Source organism: Colobus angolensis, unplaced genomic scaffold, assembly GCF_000951035.1.
Source record: "Colobus angolensis palliatus isolate OR3802 unplaced genomic scaffold, Cang.pa_1.0 Scaffold326, whole genome shotgun sequence".
Lineage (NCBI taxonomy): Eukaryota > Metazoa > Chordata > Mammalia > Primates > Cercopithecidae > Colobus > Colobus angolensis.
The window spans coordinates 3,946,671-3,952,789 of record NW_012116555.1 but is presented as its reverse complement, the minus strand read 5'-3'; positions in this window follow the sequence as shown (position 1 = coordinate 3,952,789).

The following is a 6,119-nucleotide window of genomic DNA, read 5'->3' as shown; positions in this document are numbered from 1 at the left end:
GGATGGTCTCGATCTCCTGACCTCGTGATCCGCCCGTCTCGGCCTCCCAAAGTGCTGGGATTACAGGCTTGAGCCACCGCGCCCGGCCTGGGTTTCACTGTGTTAGCCAGATGGTCTCGATCTCCCAATCTTGTGATCCTCCCGCCTCGGCTTCCCAAAGTGCTGGGATTACAGGCGTGAGCCACAGTGCCTGGTCAACATTCTGCCATTCTTGTATCATCTATATAGCCACTCATATCCACTTCCACTCTATTACTTTTTACATTTTTAAAGCTAAATTTGCATACATTGAAAAATGTTAGTGGTCCAGTTTTAACAAATGGATACACTTATGTAATCAACAGCTGTATTATCTTCCCCTAAAATTCCCCTGTGTCCCATACTCCCTCCCCACCCAGTTTAATTAATTTTTGCTTTGTTGAATTTCTGCACAGGGTAAGAAATCTAGTGTGTTTGAAACACAAAGTGTGTGAGGTTACGGCAGGACCAGGTATAATAGTATTTTTTTGTGTACTGTATTTTAGGTCCTGCTGAGTGCTTTCTTCATTAACTTGATTTCTCAAGAGAGGGTCTCACTAGAGTCATAAAACTTGTGAGTGATGGAGATAGGATGCTCAGATTTTTTCTGACTCCAAAATACAATCTTTGTACTAATGCTTTTTGTTGATTTGACTTATTAGTCTATGCAGTTGGCAGTCAAAAGGGATTTTGAAATGCAGAGTAACGTCGGGTTTGTTTGGACTATAATTCTGTTGATAGTGTGGAATACTGGAGTGAGGCTGAGATCAGTGGTAGTAAGAGCACAGAGGTGTTTATGGCAATGGTTCAGAGGTGAGGTTTGGGACTAGAAGACTGATGGTGCATATGGAGAGAGGAAACTGTATTTCTTAGGTCTTTTTGAAGTATAACCAATAGCTTATGGTTCCAGGTTAGGTGTTGGGGATAAGTGAGAAGAGAAACCTTGTAAACAGGTAATTCATTACTTTGCATCTTTCCAGATGCTCCTCTCTATACCTCCAAGGCTTCTACCTTTGGTTCCCAAATCGATAGCAACACTGTTATTAAAATCTGGAAGGAGAAGAACAGGTTTGGTGAGAAGATAAATTCAGTTTTGGTCTGGCTAATTTTGACGTGCCTGGGGAAATTTAGATGGTCTTATGGGCAGTTACAAATAGAATTGAGAGGCTCTAGAAACAGGTCTGACCTGGAGATAAAACTTCAGGAATCATCAGAATATATATGTAACTGGAAGCACAGACCTTGGACTCAGATAGATTTAGGTTTAAAGACCTAGGTCTAGCTCAGACACCCATTGTCTGTTTCCTTATTGGTAAAATAGGATAATATCTAACCCAGGATCTTTGTAAGGATTTGATGGAAAAATAAACAGCACTTAGCATGTTGTCTGAGTTCAGAAAGTGACAAAATTATCATTGGCTATTATTAGATTGCAATACAGCTAATATTTTTATTATTATTGTAATAGCTAACCTACTATAACAAAAACCCTTTTTTCTCCATGTAATTCGCTTAAATGCTACATGAAATGCATTTAAGTGAAAGATCTGTAAGATATGGTTTGATAGCCACAAGGCAGCATGGTACATGCATCATTGTGTCATTTGGTTGGCAAGACCTATGAGTGCCTTTAGCACAGGGAATGGAAGATACGAAGCCATGTCAGCAGTTCTCCAGTAGGCAGCTTACCTCCAGGGTAGCAACCCAGTTATATCCACTCCCCACCCTCCTTAAAACAAGCATTTTAGGGAAAGGATTATCTTCGTTTTTCATGTTATGTTGTTTGCAAAATACTTAGGTGTTATGTTCTACATAATTGATAACAGATCAACAATCTAATATTTGTCCTTCTAAATTGATTTTTTCCATGACCTTTCTAGAATCTCAGACCCTATCTTGGCTCATAATTTGATTTCTGCATCATTTTGGATTTAGTTATGTGTGGTAAAATGCCACATCATAATCAAAGCTGTCAAAATCTGGACCAGAGTACACAGGTCCTTTAGGAACTATAATTGCTTCCACTTGATGTTAGGTTCTTATGCTGTGTTTTAGTGGGATCTGCTTAAAATAGATGGAAAACTAAGAATGAATCTTAAAACAACATTTGATGAGAAAAACAAGTTCAGCAAGAAACTTAAGGAATTACCAAAATGTATTTATAGAAGGCCACCAGACTGACTCAGTCAGTTGTAAGAATAAGTCTGACTAGTGTTTCCTTGTTTTACTGTTCTTAAAAAAGCATTAAAAAAAATCAGCTTTAATTAGCTAGTATTACTTTCAAAATAATTATGTATTGTGAGAGATTAAATGTGAAAATCATCACAATAATTCCTCCTATTCCTGAATGCATATTCTTTTGCAATGTGATTTTGCTGCTTCTCCCAGCAAGAGGCAAGTCTGAGTGTCTACTTCCTGAATTTAGGCTGGCTCTTTGACTTGACTAACAAAATGTAGTGAAAGTGTTGTCATATAAATTCTGAACTGAGGGCCTCAAGAAATCTTGTAATTTCTACTCTCTACTGGCTTGGCATGCTGCCACTGTATGAGGAAACCCAGGCTAGTCTCCTTGAGGTTGAAAGGCTACAAGAAGAGAGGTCCAGCCAACAGCCAACACCAAATACCATGTGACTGTACCCAGTCAAGCCGCTAGATGACGGTAGCATCTGCGTGGGTCACCCTAGACAAGGCCAGCCCAAATTATTAATCTTCAGAATTGAGAGCACATAAAATGACTTTAAGCTACCAATTCTGGGTGGCTATACAGCAATAATATGCCGTATATGTGTATGTTTGTATGAGAGAGAGTGTTCTCTCACCTTGAGGACGAGAGAATTTTAAACTATAAAATGGATTTACATTAACAATTACAATGTACTTCCAGACTTTTAGGATAAAAAAGTAATGTGTCACCTAGGTTGCTGCAGTGAACAATGAAAGGGAAGGCAGATCATTGTTTTGGGATGGTTTGTGTGCATTGTTTTTAGAGGTAGGGTGATAATTCCAGATGATGTCTAAGGTTCCCTTAAGCTCTAGAGCCCTGTGAAATTTCAATTAAATTCTTGTAATTTAGTAACTCATTTCCACTTCATGAACTTGCACATAGCATTTTAATATGCAATACCTTTCACAACTGGCAGGATCTACTGGCTTGTCTTTCACATACAATGTGAACCAAAACAGCTATGGCATAGTGAAGGTAGCATAGTATAGACAGTACAGTGTGATGGCTAAGTTCAAGAGTTCCAGAGCCAAACTGCTTGCGATCAAATGATGGCTCAGCTACCTATCAGCTGTAACCTTGGTGTATTAGTTCATTCTCGCATTGCTATAAGGAAATACCTGAGGCTGGGTAGTTTATAAAGAAAAGAGGTTTAATTGACTCACAGTTCTGCATGGCTGGGGAGGCCTCACTTACAATCATGGCAGAAAGCACCTCTTCACAGGGCAGCAGGAGAGAGAATGAGTGCCAGCAGGGGAAATGCCATATGCTTATAAAACCATCAGATCTCATGAGAACTCACTAGCAGGAGAACAGCATGAGGGAAACCACCTCCATGATTCAGTTACCTCTCACTGAGTCCCTCCCACAACACGTGGGGATTACAGGGACTACAATTCAAGATGAGATTTGGGTGGGAACACAGCCAAACCACACCACTTGTTAAGTCATCTAAACTCTCTTTACCCCCGTTTTCCCACCTGTAGAATGGAAGGAGAGCAAAACCTCATTAAATTGTTGATAGGATTAAATGAGCTAATATTGAGTTTAAAACATATTAACTATTCAATACATGTCAAATAGTAGTACTGTTAATTATAGTAGGGAGTAATCTAGGTCCTGACCCCAAGTTCCTACTGACTGACACATTACTTAATCTCTCTGGGTCTCAATTTTTGATTCTTTCTTTCTTTTTTTTTTTTTTTTTGAGACGGAGTCTCACTCTGTTGCCAGGCTGGAATGCGGTGGCGCGATCTCGGCTCACTGCAACCTCCGCCTCCCGGGTTCAAGCGGATTATTTCATTTTTATAGATATGTTTAATATTTGTTTTACCCACACGCACATTTAATCTTGACTCTAATTCTAATCTTTCAAAGATTGTCTAAACTTACTGTTAGCAAGCAATTTTGAGGACTCTCTAGTACTGATCACTTTGCATTAGAATATAAATAACACTACATTTGCTCATGAAACATACTGTTGTGTTTTTTTTTTTTCCTCACACCTAGTCAGCAAACAACTGATGTATCTGAAGCAAAGCTTTTTCAGGGTTAGGGCAATTTAGACTTGCATATTCATTTTTAAGCCTATGATAAATATGTTTATTACATAAAAGTAGGAAAAGATCCTCTGAAAATGCAGAAAATATTTTACCTCACATTTTACCACTCAAAAGATCTCCAATATAGATATTTTTATGTTTCTTTCAGTCTTTTTTCACTGCATTTTTTGGAGTGACATTGCGCTTTATTATTGTATACCATTTTTCATATGATTACAGCCTTCTTACTGCGTTTCAAAATCAATTTTTCTGCTTATTAAAGTTTTATATGCTTAATTTACAAGTTTTGCAAAGTATACAGAAGAATAAAGAAAATAAAAATCGTTCATAATTGCACTGTTACAGCCCACTGTTAAAGTATCACACTTCAAAATACTTCCTTTTTGTTGCTTAAGCATATCCTTTACAACTAAATTTTATACAAAATGTGATTTTTATTGGTTGCATAACACTATCACAGAAGTATCATAACTTATTTTACATTAATTTATAAACTGTGGCATTTCATATTTTAGTTTCACGTTAAGTGATGCCTCTCGACTATTGGACCGATATATATGATCATACCGCTTATGGGACTGGTTAGTGTGTGTTTAAGAATCATCTTTCTATCCCTTTCTTGTCATCCCCTATAATCAAGCTGCTGCAATCCCCGGAGACCTAATAATGCAAACGCTTCACCTCCTGGACCCAAGCCATCCACCACCGTCCCCCACCCTCTGCCTCAGCCTCTCATGTAGCTGGGACCACAGGCACGCGCCATCCTGCCCGGCTTTTTTTATTTTTTTATTTATTTGGTTGAGAGGGGGTTTTGCCATGTTGCCAGGCTGGTCTTTAACTCCTGGGCTTAAGCGATCCTCCCGCTTTGACCTCCCGAAGTGCTGGGATTACAAGCACCAGCCACTACGCCTGGTTTTTAAAGTAACAAATGTATTAATTTACAAACTTCCCTTTGGATTTTGAAAACTAAACTTTTTCTCTTCTAAACAAAGTCTATCTACTAAACTTCAGTTTTTCTAGGACCCCGCACAATGGCAGCTTAAGTTGGACCAACTGGAAAGGTTTTCAGTGGATCTTGGGGAGGATCGGAGATAAGGCGAATGGGCTTTATTCTCTTAAAATTTCCTGACCGACAGTGGACACATATTTGCTTGATGTCACCAAGAGCAAGCATTACGTTCCAGGAGCTGGGAGGAAAACGACGGGGGCGGTTCCCTCGCCCCCAAGAAGCGGTCCTCGGTTGGCAGAATTTGACAGATGACTGGGATCTTCGGGGATTTTCCAAGCAGGATACGGGCGCAGAAGAGGAGGGAAAGGGCGTGAGCTCACGTGACCCAACTCCACTTTCAGGTTCGAGAAGCGGAGCTGCCGGGATAAATACCCATCTGCTACCAGTAGATGCTTTCCCTCCCTTGTGCCTGATAAAACAACCCCCAAGTTCCGGGAGGCACGCTTCGAAAATTGTTGGCAAGAAAAAAATAAGTTCAACTTTTGCCATTTAGCAATGCACTGACAGCCTTTTGGGGATCATCACTACTTACCGCTCATACATCTGCTCACCGCTTCCTAACCCCTCTCCTAACCCTCCCCGAGTTTCAGTTCCACTGAACAGAGAACGCCGAGAGCAACAGTTTGGTGGCGGAGCAACCCGTCTCCGTGGGCGCGCACGCCGCACCGCAAACCTCACACCTCACCCTGGGCTTCGGATCTCGATCGGCCCGAGACTCCGGCCGCGGCCCTGGTGTTCCCTGCCCCGGTTTCCTCCCCTTGGACACGGCCCTTGCGCCCGCGGACCCGGTCCCCTCCCCACCGGCCGC